The sequence below is a fragment of the Bombina bombina genome, chromosome 6 (genome assembly GCF_027579735.1).
Source record: "Bombina bombina isolate aBomBom1 chromosome 6, aBomBom1.pri, whole genome shotgun sequence".
Taxonomy (NCBI): Eukaryota; Metazoa; Chordata; class Amphibia; order Anura; family Bombinatoridae; genus Bombina; species Bombina bombina.
In genome coordinates this window covers 540910532-540928795 of record NC_069504.1, presented here as the reverse complement: position 1 = coordinate 540928795, position 18264 = coordinate 540910532, and positions in this window count along the sequence as shown.

Below are 18264 nucleotides of genomic sequence, written 5' to 3'. Positions count from 1 at the left end.
ATACTCACGAGTTAGGCTTCACACAACTAAAATATGTATCTATGTATATATCACTTGTTCTTATGAGTTATCACGTCAGTGAGTTACTTCAGTATAAGACTAAAACTATATTTCTTAGTTGTCTTGTGATTCGGTCGAGTATGGATTAGATTCTATGTAATAGTCCGTGTACAATTATGAGGGGGGTCAACATACATGTACTAGTTTTAATTAGCGGTAGTATGCATTCACTGATACTGCACGTTGTAGTATTTAGTAATAGTCATTTAGCATTATGATAAGTTTTTTAAGGTTCAACAAACTCACAATATCTGTGCCAATATATACTCAGATTATTCTTAATTTATCCCACTTTATTACAGTGTGAACTATTATATCTTGTCACACTGCCTGTGTTTGAGTTGTACTGCAACGTTACAGACTATCAGCTTAGAGTGGCTAACCCAAGATATCTAGTATAATGCCGTATGATCAGTGCATCTGTAAAGTATTCATGGACTTACGAGTCTGTAATGGAATATACTGTCTGGAACATGCACTAAAGCATATACACTTAAGCTTTAAACAAAATCACAGTGGATGTGGAAAGCCCTATTAACATATTTTGTATGAAATCCATACTCCTTGCACCATATATATGATTGCTATTGTTGCTGTGATTACACATCTATCATTAGAGATACATAGATCCCTATTTAGTACTAAGGTAGCTGGAACCTTTTTTTTAATATTGGTGCTACCCTCTGGTCAGGGTGTTGTTTTCTCAATATAAGTGTGTAAAAATATATAAGCATGTAATTTTTTGTTACATTGTTTCAGTTCAGCACATAAGTAACTGGCATAGATCCTAACATTAATCTCAAGGTAACAAGCCTTTCAAATCTGTTTGGGTTACCCTCTGAGACAGGTGTTGTCAGTTTCATTTGTGCACTAAATGACGGCTAGATTTAGAGTTTGGCGGTAGCCGTGAAAACCAGCGTTAGAGGCTCCTAACGCTGGTTTTAGGCTACCGCTGGTATTTGGAGTCAGTGATTAAAGGGTCTAACGCTCACTTTTCAGCCGCGACTTTTCCATACCGCAGATCCCCTTACGTCAATTGCGTATCCTATCTTTTCAATGGGATCTTTCTAACGCCGGTATTTAGAGTCGTTTCTGAAGTGAGCGTTAGAGCTCTAACGACAAAACTCCAGCCGCCGGAAAAAAGCAGGAGTTAAGAGCTTTCTGGGCTAACGCCGGTTCATAAAGCTCTTAACTACTGTACCCTAAAGTACACTAACACCCATAAACTACCTATGTACCCCTAAACCGAGGTCCCCCCACATCGCCGCCACTCGATTACATTTTTTTAACCCCTAATCTGCCGACCGCCACCTACGTTATACTTATGTACCCCTAATCTGCTGCCCCTAACCCCGCCGACCCCTGTATTATATTTATTAACCCCTAACCTGCCCCCCACAACGTCGCCGCCAGCTACTTACAATAATTAACCCCTAATCTTCCGACCGCAAAGCGCCGCCACCTACGTTATCCTTATGTACCCCTAATCTGCTGCCCCTATCACCGCCGACCCCTATATTATATTTATTAACCCCTAATCTGCCCTCCCTAACATCGCCGACACCTACCTTCAATTATTAACCCCTAATCTGACGACCGGAGCTCATCTCTACTATAATAAATGGATTAACCCCTAAAGCTAAGTCTAACCCTAACACTAACACCCCCCTAACTTAAATATAATTTAAATCTAACTAAATTAATTAACTCTTATTAAATAAATTATTCCTATTTAAAGATAAATACTTACCTGTAAAATAAATCCTAATATAGCTACAATATAAATTATAATTACATTGTAGCTATTTTAGGATTAATATTTATTTTACAGGCAACTTTGTAATTATTTTAACCAGGTACAATAGCTATTAAATGGTTAAGAACTATTTAATAGTTACCTAGTTAAAATAATAACAAAATTACCTGTAAAATAAGTCCTAACCTAAGTTATAATTAAACCTAACACTACCCTATCAATAAATTAATTAAATAAAATACCTACAATTACCTACAATAAAACCTAACACTACACTATCAATAAATAAATTAAATACAATTTCTACAAATAACTACAATTACATAAACTAACTAAAGTAAAAAAAATTAAAAAGAACTAAGTTACAAAAAATAAAAAAATATTTACAAACATAAGAAAAATATTACAACAATTTCAAACTAATTACACCTACTCTAAGCCCCCTAATAAAATAACAAAGACCCCCAAAATAAAAAATTCCCTACCCTATTCTAAATTAATAAATGTAAAAGCTATTTTACCTTACCAGCCCTGAACAGGGCCCTTTGCGGGGCATGCCCCAAGAAAATCAGCTCTTTTGCCTGTAAAAAAAAACATACAATACCCCCCCCCAACATTACAACCCACCACCCACATACCCCTAATCTAACCCAAACCCCCCTTAAATAAACCTAACACTAAGCCCCTGAAGATCTTCCTACCTTGTCTTCACCATCCAGGTATCACCGATCCGTCCTGGCATCCGGTGCTGAAGAGGTCCAGAAGAGGCTCCAAAGTCTTCCTCCTATCCGGCAAGAAGAGGACATCCGGACCGGCAAACATCTTCTCCAAGCGGCATCTTCGATCTTCTTCCATCCGGTGCGGAGCGGGTCCATCTTGAAGCAGCCGACGCGGATCCATCCTCTTCTTCCTGCGTCTCCCGACGAATGACGGTTCCTTTAAGGGACGTCATCCAAATGGCGTCCCTCGAATTCCGATTGGCTGATAGGATTCTATCAGCCAATCGGAATTAAGGTAGGAATATTCTGATTGGCTGATGGAATCAGCCAATCAGAATCAAGTTCAATCCTATTGGCTGATCCAATCAGCCAATCAGATTGAGCTCGCATTCTATTGGCTGTTCCGATCAGCCAATAGAATGCGAGCTCAATCTGATTGGCTGATTGGATCAGCCAATAGGATTGAACTTGATTCTGATTGGCTGATTCCATCAGCCAATCAGAATTTTCCTACCTTAATTCCGATTGGCTGATAGAATCCTATGAGCCAATCGGAATTCAAGGGACGCTATCTTGGATGACGTCCCTTAAAGGAACCGTCATTCGTCGGGAGACGCCGGAAGAAGAGGATGGATCCGCGTTGGCTGCTTCAAGATGGACCCGCTCCGCACCGGATGCAAGAAGATCGAAGATGCCGCTTGGAGAAGATGTTTGCCGGTCCGGATGTCCTCTTCTTGCCGGATAGGAGGAAGACTTTGGAGCCTCTTCTGGACCTCTTCAGCACCGGATGCCAGGACGGATCGGTGATACCTGGATGGTGAAGACAAGGTAGGAAGATCTTCAGGGGCTTAGTGTTAGGTTTATTTAAGGGGGGTTTGGGTTAGATTAGGGGTATGTGGGTGGTGGGTTGTAATGTTGGGGGGGGGGTATTGTATGTTTTTTTTTACAGGCAAAAGAGCTGATTTTCTTGGGGCATGCCCCGCAAAGGGCCCTGTTCAGGGCTGGTAAGGTAAAAGAGCTTTTACATTTATTAATTTAGAATAGGGTAGGGAATTTTTTATTTTGGGGGTCTTTGTTATTTTATTAGGGGGCTTAGAGTAGGTGTAATTAGTTTAAAATTGTTGTAATATTTTTCTTATGTTTGTAAATATTTTTTTATTTTTTGTAACTTAGTTCTTTTTTTATTTTTTGTACTTTAGTTAGTTTATGTAATTGTAGTTATTTGTAGCAATTGTATTTAATTTATTTATTGATAGTGTAGTGTTAGGTTAATTGTAGGTAATTGTAGGTATTTTATTTAATTAATTTATTGATAGGGTAGTGTTAGGTTTAATTATAACTTAGGTTAGGATTTATTTTACAGGTAAATTTGTTATTATTTTAACTAGGTAACTATTAAATAGTTCTTAACCATTTAATAGCTATTGTACCTGGTTAAAAGAATTACAAAGTTGCCTGTAAAATAAATATTAATCCTAAAATAGCTACAATGTAATTATAATTTATATTGTAGCTATATTAGTATTTATTTTACAGGTAAGTATTTAGCTTTAAATAGGAATAAGTTATTTAATAAGAGTTAATTTATTTCGTTAGATGTAAATGATATTTAAGTTAGGGGGGTGTTAGTGTTAGGGTTAGACTTAGCTTTAGGGGTTAATCCATTTATTATAGTAGCGATGAGCTCCGGTCGTCAGATTAGGGGTTAATAATTGAAGTTAGGTGTCGGCGATGTTAGGGGTTAATACTATTTATGATAGGGTTAGTGAGGCGGGTTAGGGGTTAATAACTTTATTATAGTAGCGGTGCGGTCCGCTCGGCAGATTAGGGATTAATAAGTGTAGGCAGGTGTCGGTGACGTTGAGGGGGGCAGATTAGGGGTTAATAAATATAATATAGGGGGCGGCGGTGTTAGGGGCAGCAGATTAGGGGTACATAGGGATAACGTAGGTTGCGGCAGTGTACGGAGCGGCAGATTAGGGGTTAATAATAATATGCAGGGGTCAGCGATAGCGGGGGCGGCAGATTAGGGGTTAATAAGTGTAAGGTTAGGGGTGTTTAGACTCGGGGTACATGTTAGGGTGTTAGGTGCAGAAGTAGGAAGTGTTTCCCCATAGGAAACAATGGGGCTGCGTTAGGAGCTGAACGCTGCTTTTTTGCAGGTGTTAGGTTTTTTTACAGCTCAAACAGCCCCATTGTTTCCTATGGGAGAATCGTGCACAAGCACGTTTTTGAGGCTGGCCGCGTCCGTAAGCAACTCTGGTATCGAGAGTTGCATTTGCGGTAAAAATGCTCTACGCTCCTTTTTTGGAGCCTAACGCAGCATTTTTTTGAACTCTCGATACCAGAGTTAATTTTATGGTGCGGCCAGAAAAAAGCCTGCGGAGCGTTAACAGCCCATCTACCGCCAAACTCCAAATCTAGGCCTGAGTGATTACGCATGGATCCCCATTATTATCCATGGTAGCAGATTCCTGTTGGTAAACAGGGCTACCCACTGGTAGGGGTGTTACCTAATAAGTCAATAATCTATATCTAGGTATTCACCTGCATCATATCAACCTGAGTGAGCTGGCCAGCTTTATCTATGCATTTAATGTACATAATGTATTTTTTAATGTATGTGTTTTTCTGATTTTTCTTTTTTTTTTTTTGTTTGCACTAATAAATTTATTTTATTTAATAACAATCTAGTGTGGCTTTGGTTTAGGGGACCCTGAAGTTGTTTGGTTGCATGGAGGCCTGGAACACCTATTTCTAAATTAATACTTACGTATGTGTGCATTGAACTAAATATTTAAATTACTTATGGAGTGCTGAAATCCCTGTCTCTTTTGGAGAGAACACTACTGTGACCTCTTCAAACTTTCTTTCTTGAGATTTGTAAAAATATATATATATATACATACACACACATATATATGTGTGTATAGAGTGTGTGTATATATATATATATATATATATATATATATAATGTGTGTAAGTATATATTTAAAATGTGTATTATAAATAATATTATAGATGGACAGTTATGGCACATATTGTACTTTTTGAGACATAGTATATATGAGGTAGTGGTTAATATTGTCTGGCTCTAATCCCTTTGGGTGGTAAAGGTGCTTAGAAGATAACATTTCTTCTTTTGTTGTGACGCTAACTCTCTCAATGTAAAATGTATCTATCTCCCCAGTGCTGCAAATAATATAAATAAATATATATATATATATATATATATATATATATATATATATATATATTTGTTATGCAGCACAACCACTGTCTGATCTGATATGCAGTACTACAGTCGTCTGACTTGTTATGCAGCACAACCACTGTCTGATCTGATATGCAGTACTACAGTTGTCTGACTTGTTATGCAGCACAACCACTGTCTGATTTGATATGCAGTACTACAGTCGTCTGACTTGCTATGCAGCACCACCACTGTTTGACATGCTATGCAGCCTAACCATTGTCTGATTTGTTATGCAGCACAGCCACTGCCTGCTTTGCTGCACTACCACTGTCTGATTTGCTATGCTGCACAGCCACTGTCTGATTTGCTATGCTGCACTACCACTGTTTGATTTGAATTTAGCCACCAATCAGCAGGCGTTACCCAGGTTCTGAACCAAAAATAGGCTAGCTCCTAAGCTTACATTCCTGCTTTTCAAATACAGATACCAAGAGAACGAAGAAAAATAGGAGTTAATTAGAAAGCTGCTTAAAATGTCATGCTCTTAAAAAAAAATGGGTTTCATATCCCTTTAACTAGCAATGGGATGGTATGTAATCGGGGGGGGGGGGAATGCCTCCTCGCCTGTGTGGCCAAAAATCCTAGCACCGGCCCTGGGAGAGTGAGCACAAAAGAGAGGGAGGGAGAGTGAGCACAAGAGAGGGGGAGAGAGAGCGAGCAAAAGAGGGGGGAGAGAGCAAAAGACAGGGGGAGAGAGAGAGAGCAAAAGAGAGGGGGGGAGAGAGAGAGCAAAAGTGGGGGAGAGAAAGAACAAAAGAGGGGGAGAGAGAGCAAAAAAGAGGGGGGATAAAGAGCTCAAAAGAGAGGGGGGGAGAGAGAGCTCAAAAGAGAGGGGAGAGAGAGAACACAAAAGAGAGGGGGAGAGTGAGCACAAAAGAGAGGGGGGAGAGTGAGCACAAAACAGAGGGGGAGAGTGAGCACAAAATATAGGGGGGAGAGTGAACACAAAATATAGGGGGGAGAGTGAGCACAAATGAGAGGGGGGAGAGTGAGCACAAATGAGAGGGGGGAGAGTGAGCACAAAAGAGAGGGGGGAGAGTGAGCACAAAAGAGAGGGAGAGAGAGTGAGCAAAAGAGAGGGGGAGAGAGAAAGCAAAAGAGAGGGGGAGAGAGAGAGAGCAAAAGAGGGGAGAGAGAGAGCAAAAGAGGGGAGAGAGAGAGAGCAAAAGAGGGGAGAGAGAGAGAGCAAAAGAGGGGAGAGAGAGCAAAAGAGGGGAAAGAGAGCAAAAGAGGGGAGAGAGAGAGAGAGAGCAAAAGAGGGGAGATAGAGCAAAAGAGGGGAGAGAGAGCAAAAGAGGGGAGAGAGAGAGCAAAAGAGGGGAGAGAGAGAGAGAAAAAGAGGGGGAGAGAAAGAGCAAAAGAGGGGGAGAGAGCAAAAAAGAGGGGGAAGAGAGAGCACAAAAGAGGGGGGAGAGAGAGCTCAAAAGAGAGGGGGGAGAGAGAGCTCAAAAGAGAGAGGGAGAGTGAGCACAAAAGAGAGGGATAGAGTGAGCACAAAAGAGAGGGGGAGAGTGAGCATAAAAGAGAGGGGGGAGAGTGAGCACAAAAGAGAGGGAGAGATAATGAGCAAAAAAGAGGGGGGAGAGAGAGAGAGCTAAAGAGGGGGGAGAGAGAGCAAAAGAGAGGGGGAGAGAGAGAGCAAAAGAGGGGAGAGAGAGAGAGAGAGAGAGCAAAAGAGGGGAGAGAAAGAACAAAAGAAGGCGGAGAGAGCAAAAAAAGATAGGGGAGAGAGAGCACAAAAGAGGGGGGAGAGCAAAAGAGGGGGAGAGAGAGAACAAAAGAGAGGGGGAGAGAGAGAGCGCAAAAGAGAGGGGGGAGAGAGAGCACACAAGAGAGGGGGAGAGCGAGCGCAAAAGAGAGGGGGGAGAGAGAGGGAGCAAGGGCTGGAACCGCAGTACTTAAAAAATTGGCCCGTGTACACGGGCTTTAGGACTAGTATTTATATATATATTTTAATAAATATTTTAAAAATTATTGTGGTTTTCAAACATGTAAATTAATAGTTTACTAATAAAATGAAATTGTATCAGTGGCCTGTCAGAATATGCTTATAGAAAAGCTATTCATAGAGGTAAAAACTATATAAATATAATATTGTTGTTAATGGTAAAAAGGGGAATGTGTATAAACCAAACAATTAAACACCTTTATTTAAAAAAAAAAAAAAAAAAAGATATGATGTTTAAAGTCACCTTAAGCATGGACAGGCCTCTGCTCAAGAACATATTAACCCCTTAACGACCAAGGACGTACGCCACACGTCCTCAAAAAAAATACAGTTAATGACCGAGGACGTGTGGCGTACGTCCTTGGTCTGGAAAGCAGCTGGAAGTGATCCTGCTCGCTTCCAGCTGCTTTCCGGTTATTGCAGTGATGCCTCGATATCGAGGCATCCTGCAATAACCCCCCTTGGCCATCCGATGCAGAGAGAGCCACTCTGTGGCCCTCTCTGAACCGGACATCGGTGGCCGGTATCGTTGGTGGGTGGGAGCAAGTCTGGGAGGCGGGTGGGCGGCAAAAAAAACATATTGATGAAAAAGTATCATCATAGCCCCTATGACTTTTGATAAGTGGCATGAAAAAGCGGATTAACTCATTCCAATAATGACGCTAGAAACTGCCTGAAAGGATCCTGTTGCCATAAAATGCAATGCAGCTAATAGTTTCAATAGTCCCGGAATAGCTCGTGAATGAGCCATCATTGGCTCCAAATAATCTTTCGATACAGGTGTAATATGGATTCACAATCAAGCCGGAATCTTTGTATGATCTCTCGGTCAGAAAGGCTGTGGAAATAATAGTCTTGAAAAAGGCCTCTACTGTGGGCCGAAACGCGTTGACAGATTTATGGTGAGTTTTATACCTTTAGTTATAGAAGATTTTATACAGTATTACCCTATGCTACTATCCTTTATTTAAAGGTTTTGAGGATTTCCCAGCATCATCTTTATTATATATATTTTTACAAACATTTTTAAGATTTTTATATGTTTTTCTTTTTCATAAATATACCTTTTAACAAATAAGGATTACAAACAAAAGGACACTCCAATAAATTTTATCTATATTTTCTCACATTTCATTTTTACTTTCACATACCCTCAACTATTGGGATTACAACTATAACATCCAAATAGACACTCCAACCAAGGGAACAACGTCCAGGAGACACACCAGTTTCACTTAATAAGTGCACCACCCCCCCCATCTTTTTCATCATTTTTTTTTCACGTTCACTAGCTTGTGTACACACTAGTTGGAATTTTTTCATTTTTATTATTTTTTCATCTTATATATATTTTTATATTTTTATATTTTTCATAACCACTCACATTCTTGGAGTGATTTTTCCATTTCTGACACAAATCACTTTATGTGGATCACAATTTTTTGAATTTCACATTTTTTGAATTTCACCTTCTTTTTCGAACCTACCTAATCAATATCATTGTTTATTTTTGGTGTTTTCACCAACAACGACATCCACTACTATTTTGTGCATTAGAGTTCAGACTGATAACCACATGAACTAATGTTAAATGTATCATCTTATGTACTTTTTTAAACTAATCTTTGTATAGTTATTTTTGTACAACTATTCTATTCAAATTTATTGTATTCAAATCTATTCCAATCTGTTATTGGAGGAATCTGTTATTAGCGGGATCACGCTTTACTTATAAGTGTGATAAAACTTCTAGCACAGCCCTCAACCCGTTATGTGCCGTGTTAAACTTCTAATATTTTTTTTTTTTTTTTCCAAAAAGAATTTTTATTTTAAGATTAAATTGTGAATAACAACAACATGCTATACAGTTTCTTGCATATACATAGGTTTTTCTGGAATCACAGTAAGAATATCATCATAAGCACATACAGGTCATATTCTATACCCGTGAGGGTTTTTCAGTATATAAAACATGGAAAAAGGGGCATTACAGTTTGACCGATCTTAATTATGATGATTGGTATGAAACAATAATTATAGGTATTAACTCAACATTATGGTAATTAAAGCAAGTCAGTCTAATGAAAATCGTTATCTTACTTGTCACAGTGACCCGACAGATCAATGCCAGCACGCACCTCCAGGCGGGGCAAGACGCCCCACAAGAAGTAGGGACAGCAGAAAATAAGAGCAGGGGTAGGGGAAATAGGTTGCGCAGAGTAGGGAGAGGGGGTGGGGGTTAGGGGAATGGAGGAAGGAAATGTGAAAGCTTAGATCAGTGATTGCAGATGAAAGAGAGTAGGCGGGTGGGTTTGTTACAAGAGTCAAGGTCTATCCGTCTGCCTTTGGTTTTCCTGGTAATAGAACCAAGGTTCCCAGATCTGCCAGTAAAGATCTTCTTTATCAATATTGAGGTAGAAACTCTGTTCCATTTTGGCATATGTCTGTATTATGGAGATAATAACTGCCATGTCCGGGGGTTGTGTCTGTTTCCAAGCTCTCGCTATCGCCAACTTAGTGGCAGCGAGAACAAAAATTAACAATTTAGACAGGGGAGCCTGAATGTGTCTCGGGAATACATGCAGTAAAGCCATATCAGGGGTAAGTGATCTATTCAGCCCAAGGTTAGAGCAGAGGGAGGACACCTGCGTCCACAGATGTTTTAATTTAGGACATTCCCACCATATATGAATATCGGACCCTCTTAATTCGCAGTCCCTCCAACAGAGAGAGGAAGATGTAGGAAACATCTGTGAGAGTCTAGAGGGGGTGTAGTACCATTTCAGAAACAGTTTCATATATGATTCTAGAGTGTTCGCACAGTGCACTGTCTTCTTAGTTAGTGTCATAGCTATGTGTAGATCTTTGTCAGTGATTGGTCTGGACAAGTCTCCCTCCCATGCTCTAAGTTGCCAAGGTCTGTCCTTGTTTGTGGACGAGTGTATTAAGCTATAGTGGAATGAGATCAGTTTAGGGGTCTTGACAGGGAGCTGCCACAATTTCTCCCAGGTGGTTAGAGGCCTATTAGGGCCTTTAGGGAATCCCCAAGATACCAGGAAGGCGTAAAGTCTAGAGTACTCGAATTTAAGCCATATAGGGGGGTTTGGAATGACAGATCCTATATTGCTCGGGCTCACCAAAGTGCCCGAGGGATATAGCTGGGAGATTATTTTCAGATCCCAAACACCCCAGCGCTGTACGTGCGTGTCCGGTAGGGCCGCAAGTAAGGCAGGCAAAGACTGGATAGGAGATGGGTGCGGGGCAACCTCTGGTAGGTTCCTGAGGTTGTGCCAAATTTTCAAGTTGTCCTCGATAATGACATTCTTTACCCCCAGCGTATCTAGCCGGTGGGTAGGAATCCACGGTAAATCGGTTAGACTCAGACCTGTAGGGAGATCATGGGCCTCTATGGTCTTCCATCCTTGTGGTTCACCCTTATCTGCCCAAGCTAAGATATGAGAGAGCCTAGCGGCCTCATAGTATCCGCGAATACTAGGCATAGCTACGCCTCCCTGTTCATACTTTTTCTGAAGTATCTTTGCTGCTATACGAGGTTTAGATTTACCCCAGATGTACTTTTGTCCAAGAGATTGAAGCTTATCTATAAGGGCACTAGGAACATTGAGAGGAATGCAGCGAAAATAATACAAGATTTTAGGTAGGATCGTCATCTTAAAAGATGCTATGCGGCCCAGCCAAGAGATCTCTTTAAAGTTCCATGAGGAGGTGAGTTCAGCAACTTCTTTAAGAATGTTTGAGTAGTTTATAGACAGTACTGTCTTCCGATCTGCACCAAGTTGAATCCCTAAGTGTCTGATGGTGGAGTGTGACCATTGAAAGGAGTATGAAGTGCGCAGAACATCTAGTTCGAAGGTAGGAAGACCAACAGGCAAAGCCTCGGTCTTTGAGACGTTGACCTTATAATAACTATGGGCACCAAATTTGGATATAAGGTCAAGAAGGGCAGGTAGGGAGCCTAATGGATTTGTGAGGAATAATGTCACGTCATCCGCGAACAATGCTATTTTTGCTGTTCGGCCGGAGAACTGCACTCCCCGTATTGTACGTGAGTTTCTAATGGCTTGGGCCAGAGGTTCAATGGCTAATGTGAAAATTAAGGGCGATAGGGGACATCCCTGCCTGGTACCGTTAGTGATATAAATTTCCGGAGAGGCAAAACCCAGGCCTTTAACAACCGCGGATGGGCAGGAGTATAAGGCGCGGATGGCTATTATTACTTCGTCTGGTATGCCAAATTGGGCTAATGTGCACCATAAGTAATCCCATCTGACCCTGTCAAACGCTTTTTCTGCGTCTAAAGACAGGGCCAGCATGGGAATTTTTAGACGAGACGCCTCTGTGAGGATATTGAGCATTTTTCTAGAATTATCCGGTCCTTCTCTACCAAAGGTGAATCCAACCTGGTCTGAGTGGACTACCTTCGGGAGTAGGGTATTAAGGCGGTTGGCCCAGAGTTTGGCATAGAGTTTTACATCACCATTAATCAATGAGATTGGTCTGTAACTAGTACACTGTGTTGGGTCTTTATTTGGCTTGGGGATAGGTAGAATAATTGCCTGCAGATATTCATTAGTAAACCGACCTGACTTCCGAGCCTCCCCAAAAACCTTGAGGAGGATCTTACCCAGGTCAGATTTAAAGAGCTTATAGAAGGATGCCGGGTACCCATCAGGGCCCGGGGCTTTATTATTTTGGGTATGCTTGATAGCTACATTAATTTCGGTTAAAGAGAATGGGGCCTTAAGTGTTTCTTTATCCTCCTCTGATAGTGCAGGTAGAGTAAGACCTTGTAAAAAATCTTTCACTTCTGGAATAGGGGATTCTTCCCCAGCCATTGAAGGGTGAAGATGATATAGATCAGAATAGTAGGCCGCAAAGGTTTGTCCGATTTCTTTGGGCGAGGAGACCGACTTGGTCCCCTGTTTGAGTGATAATATTCTAGCTGCCGCGGTTCTACCTCTCAGTTTGTGCGCTAAGAGCGTTGAGGCTTTATTACCCTGACAATAGAGCAACTTTTTGAATCGAGTATGGGCTTCCTTCACCCTCTCTAGCTCCCTATCTGCTATTTGCGTTCTAAGTGTTTTGATTTTATCAGCTAGAGGGCTCGACGGGGAGGTCTTATTTTCTTGTTCAGTTCGTCGTAACTCTGTCATAAGAAGGCCCAAAGGGGCTTTCATCTGATGTCTAAGTTTTGCCTGTCTCCGAATACAAATCCCTCTCACATACGCTTTCAGGGCGGCCCAAACTGTTTGGGATGGCATACCCGGTGTTTCGTTTAGTTGTAGGAATTCTCTAATTGAGTTTTGAAGGGAAGTCCTAAAAGATTTATCCTGTAGGGCTTGCTTAGGTAGTTTCCAACTAGGTCTAGATATAATTGTTTGGTCAGTGGAGAGGGTAAGCGTGAGAATATCATGGTCCGACCAAGCACAGACCCTTATATGCGACATTAAGACTCTGTCAAGTGTCCATGAATCAGTGAAAAAGTGGTCTAGTCTCGAGTAGGAGTGATGAGGTCTAGAGAAGTATGTGTAATCTCTGTCACTGTGGTGGTATGCCCTCCAAACGTCATATAGATTGTGCTGGATTATGTGCTGACGGAATCTGTTGGCAGTAGTGATAGTATATGTGTCGATTTCTTTCCCCCTCTGAACCTTTTTGTCGACTAAGGGGTCCCACACCATGTTGAAGTCACCTCCTAGAATCAAAGTTCCAGCTTTGTATTTTTCTATTTTGGACAGTATCTTTTCCAAAAATTTGGGTTGGGATTGGTTAGGGGCATATATATTTACCAATGTGAAGAGAATACCATTGAGCTTACAGGTGAGTAGGAGATATCTACCCTCAGAGTCTTTCTCCTCAAAAATATGTTCATATTGTATGGTTTTATGTATGGCAATAGCTACCCCTCTAGACTTTTCAGAGTAGGAGGCTAGAATTACAGTGGGATATTCTGGCGTTCTGTACGGGGTCTGGGAGGACGCCAGCCAATGTGTCTCTTGTAAGAAGATAATATGTATTTTGAGAGCCTTCATAGTGTTTGTAAGCATACTTCGTTTATCTTGTGAATTGAGACCCTTAGCATTTAATGTTGCAAAAGAGATATTATTGGGGACCAACATTTTCACAGGCTTAGGAAACTGGGAAGGTGAGAGAGAAAAGATAGTGGAAAGAGAGCAAGAGTTGAAGCACAAGACTTACCCCGCCCGAAGGTGCACACCCAGAGATGACTCCCGGCGATCCTAGATAAGGAAGTTCTGGTCACTGCTCAGAAAGGTCTCAGGAGACCAAGTTCGAGAGAAAAACTATTTGTTACCTGAAACAGGAAGTATAGTTAGTCAGGGATTTCTTATATAGTATGGAAAGAACAATTTATATCAGCAACATCAAGCCAGGTCTATTCAGGTGTATTTGCTCGGGGTATAAGTGTATTCACAAGTATGATGACCCGTCGGATCACCAAATGGAGAAGCTTATCTAAGGATTAGACTAACTTCTCCTGTCCCCTTAGGAGGGGATATCACAAATATAATTTGCGTATATGAGGGGGGGGGGCGGTACAAGTATATAAACTTGTATAGATAGATTGACTAGTCATGAGGGAATGTGGACTATAGGATAACAATCATAACTTAAATTAACTAACATAGTAACAAAGGTCTACATTTAGTGCAATTAGTCTGTTGTATGTCATTTTCATATATGCAGTTTCAGGTAGATCTAGTTCTAATTCAAACCAATTCTTATTATATGCCTGGAGAACAATGTGTAGCATAGAATTCTAGGTGAATCTAGGTGTAGCTTCAAGTGATTTAAATAGAAGCACAGTTATATCTAGGCAGATTTGCGATAATACATGTATCTTCTGAGGGAGTGAAGACAGAGCATCCTCCGTCCCTCAGAGGATTAGCAGCCAAGTTTTAAATATTCTAGGTGGATCTAAACGTAGCTGTAAATGGTACTTCCCTTATACCTATGAAACATTTTACAACATAACCTATTTGAAGAGGGGAAGATAATCACGACCCTGATCCTCTAGAAAAGAGACGTACAATATATAGAGGCCAAACGCCTCAGGACGGATTTTCTGTTATCTACAGGGGGTCTCAAATCTCCCCCTCTTCAACATTGGGTAGATATCTAAACAGAGATAGAAATACATCAAACAAAATTAACAATAACATATGTAACATTTAAGTGTACACAAACATGGCATTCTCCATCCCCTAGAGGAACATCAAATGCGCTTCAGCTGGATCTAGATTTGGTTTTAATCGGCTCTTATGATTTGTCTATTAAATCTCCTAAAGCATAAGTAGATTGGAGAAGGGGAGATATTCGCGACCCCCGCTGTCCGAAAGAGAAATTTTTAGTGGACAGAGGCAATACGCCTCAGAATAGATTTTCCGTTTCCAGCAGGAGGCCACGAACCTCCTCCCCTACAACCTGAAATAGGCATCTAAACAAATACATAGGCACATACAACAAGACTTATAATGACATATAAATCATTTGAAAAAAGTGCTATCATATCATTTTTTGGCTCTCAGGAGAGCAGCAGCCGATGAAATTTGTCCTTCTATAGATGGTGTTTGTGGCCCAGGTGTAAAATCTAGGGCTCCAGCATGTAATTTAGGTTGAATGGCCTGAGGAGATGTATCTAGGCCAGAAGTATTAGGCATTGAGTCTCTTCTTATTCTGGGTTCAGACGTTACCAGACCCCACTCTTTTAACAAGTCAAATCCCTCTTGGATGGTAAGAATGGTATGGGTTTCGCCTTTATTTGAAACTACCAATTTCGTCGGGTATCCCCATCTATACCTAATATTTTCTGCTCTTAGGATTTGGGTAATGTTCCTAAAGGTCCGTCTTCTTTGTAGAGTGAAGCTTGAAATGTCTGGAAATACCGAGAGCTGCTGAAATTTAGCTGGCAATTGTGGTTTATTGGCCAATTCTTTTAGTATCTTCTCCTTATGAGTGAAAAAATGTATCCTGGCGAGGACATCTCTCGGCTTATCTTGGGAAACCAACCGTGGTCTTGCCACCCTGTGGACTCTGTCTAGCAGAAAACTTGTCGGGTCAGTTTCAGGCAGTATAGCCTTGCAAAACTCTAGAACATAGGATTCCAGATCTTGTGAGCCAATATCTTCAGATATTCCTCGGAATCTCAAATTATTCCGTCTGGACCTGTCCTCCATATCAGCCAATTTTATCTCCAAGTCTGATAACTGGGTTGCCAAGCTCTGGGAATACGCCAGAAGATGGGCCTGATCCACCACAAGATCTTCTTGTTTGCGTTCTAGGGTGTCCGTCCTTTCTCCCAGTGACGCAATTTCTCTGCGCAGCTCAGCTGTAGAACCCTTTATTTCTTTAGTTAACGTGTCTTGAAGAAGGTTCATGCGCTTGGTGAGAGCATCAACAATAGATGTAGACATTGCGTCTGATGTGGGAGCTTGAGAAGTAATACTGTTGTCAGATTCGCTGTCATCCATGACAGAAGCAGAGTCTCGATATGTTTGAGACAAATGGCCTTTAAAGTGGTCAGCTACTGTCTTCTTGGGTGGTTGAGATAGCCTTGGTTTTCTTCTAGAGTTTTGGGACATGCTCAGTTTCCTATCCTCAGCCGTAGGAGAAAAGATAGCTGAAATTTAGTTAGATATTGCACCAAAATGTAGAGTAGCAACTATAGAGAGTAGATTGTAGAAAATTGTGACATAGTCCCCCTGACGTCAATCTTAAGTTAGGCAGCCATTTTCAGCATATTAACATCAAACAGGAAGAGGTGTAGCAGTAAATTGTATGTTAACAGAATGTCTTGCTTTACATCATATGGAGACTGATTCTTTAATATCCTACAGAGCACAGATAGTGCGGCATTAATTAGGGTGCAGATGTCTGTTAAGTCCCTTTGCCACTGCGTTTGTATTGTGTGCGTCAGGAGGGTATAGAGATAGTCTATTGTGGTCCACTCTGGCCCTGCAATCTGTAGTTGGCCGGTCTCATCTGCAATGTCCGGTCCGCTGTTAGATCCGGGTAGGCAGGCCACAAGATGGCGGCGGTTCGCGCCTAAGAGGCTGTGGCGCACTTTAATTTAGGATGTAGGCCCTATGGCTTTACTGTGATGTCACCAGCCCTTGTAAACCTGCTGAGTGTCTGGAGAAGCTGGACCCTGTTATCAGCACTGCGTGCTGTATTAAATCATTTATGTAAGGGCTAATCCTGGTAAATCTGTGGAGTTGCAAAGCCTCCCTAAGAGACTGATAATTGCAGCTACGGTGACAGAGCCCCCGGCAGTGTGAAAGGGCAAACTGTTATGTGAACGAGTCTTCACGTGGGAAGCAGAATCATAAGCTACAGCGTAGCTGTGTTATAACTTCAAATAAAGTTCAGGGTATACTTGTGTGTCTTTTTTTGTTTTTTGAGGTATACAGTCCCTTATTAATAGGCCCCTGTTAGTGCTTCATCTACAGTGTGAATCAATGTTAGGCCAGTATATTATGTTGCACCTTGTTAACGGAGAGGATATGAAAGATGGCGCTTCGCCAAAACCACTGTGGCCCTTCTGATAATTTTTAACCACCTCGGGTGAGTTTCTAGCCACAGCTATGTGTATAGGAGGTAATGCTGGCTGTGTTGAACCTGTGTAGCGCTGACTATAAACGGTTGCCAGCCGTTACTTACAAATGTCCCCCGGACAGTTCCGGCGTGTGAGCTCCTTGTCTGCTCTACGATCTGGAGTTGAAAGCAGTCCTGTTGAGCTCCGGAGCGGATCCCCGACCCTCCGGAGCAGAGTAGTGCACCTATGTCAGTCTGGTTCTGTATACAATGCCGCTTGCGTGGGTTGAGACGGCTATGTTAGGCGGTCAGGTGTAAATCGCCCGGTGCCTCCTATAAAAGTCACAATAAAGCAGCGGTTGTCAGCAAAGTAGTCAGGAGGTTATCACCAAAATAGCTGGACACCAGTAAAGATGAAAGGGGTCTCCTATGTATACTTTAAAAGCTAAAGTTAAACTTTTTAAGCAGGAGCTCTCTGGAATGGCGTCTGATCAGTGCGGTAGTTAGCTCCGCCCCCCCTAAACTTCTAATATTAATGGATTGTTTTAGATAATTTTTAATTATGCCAACATGGATCCATGTACATATGTATAAATAAAATTTGTGATATTTTGTGTAAACTAATTTAGAGTCTCTCTGTGCTACACATTTGTTCTGAGGCCTATTAGTTCAAACTGTGACATTACCATATTTTATGTTTCAGTATTACTAAATGTTATACTGTGTGCTACTTCCACCTATGATATAGTATCATACATTCATTCCATTTCTCCAAGACCTCGCCTACTTTTGGCGCTCCTACCTTACCATCTTCTTTCTAACTATTTATTCTGTGGGCATTTTGGGGACCCATATAGATAGGAGCTATAGGTCATCCATACATAGCGCTGTAAGATAAAAAACTGTTTTATGGACATTGGGCATCCCAGCCATCCTATGGAAATTTGACTTT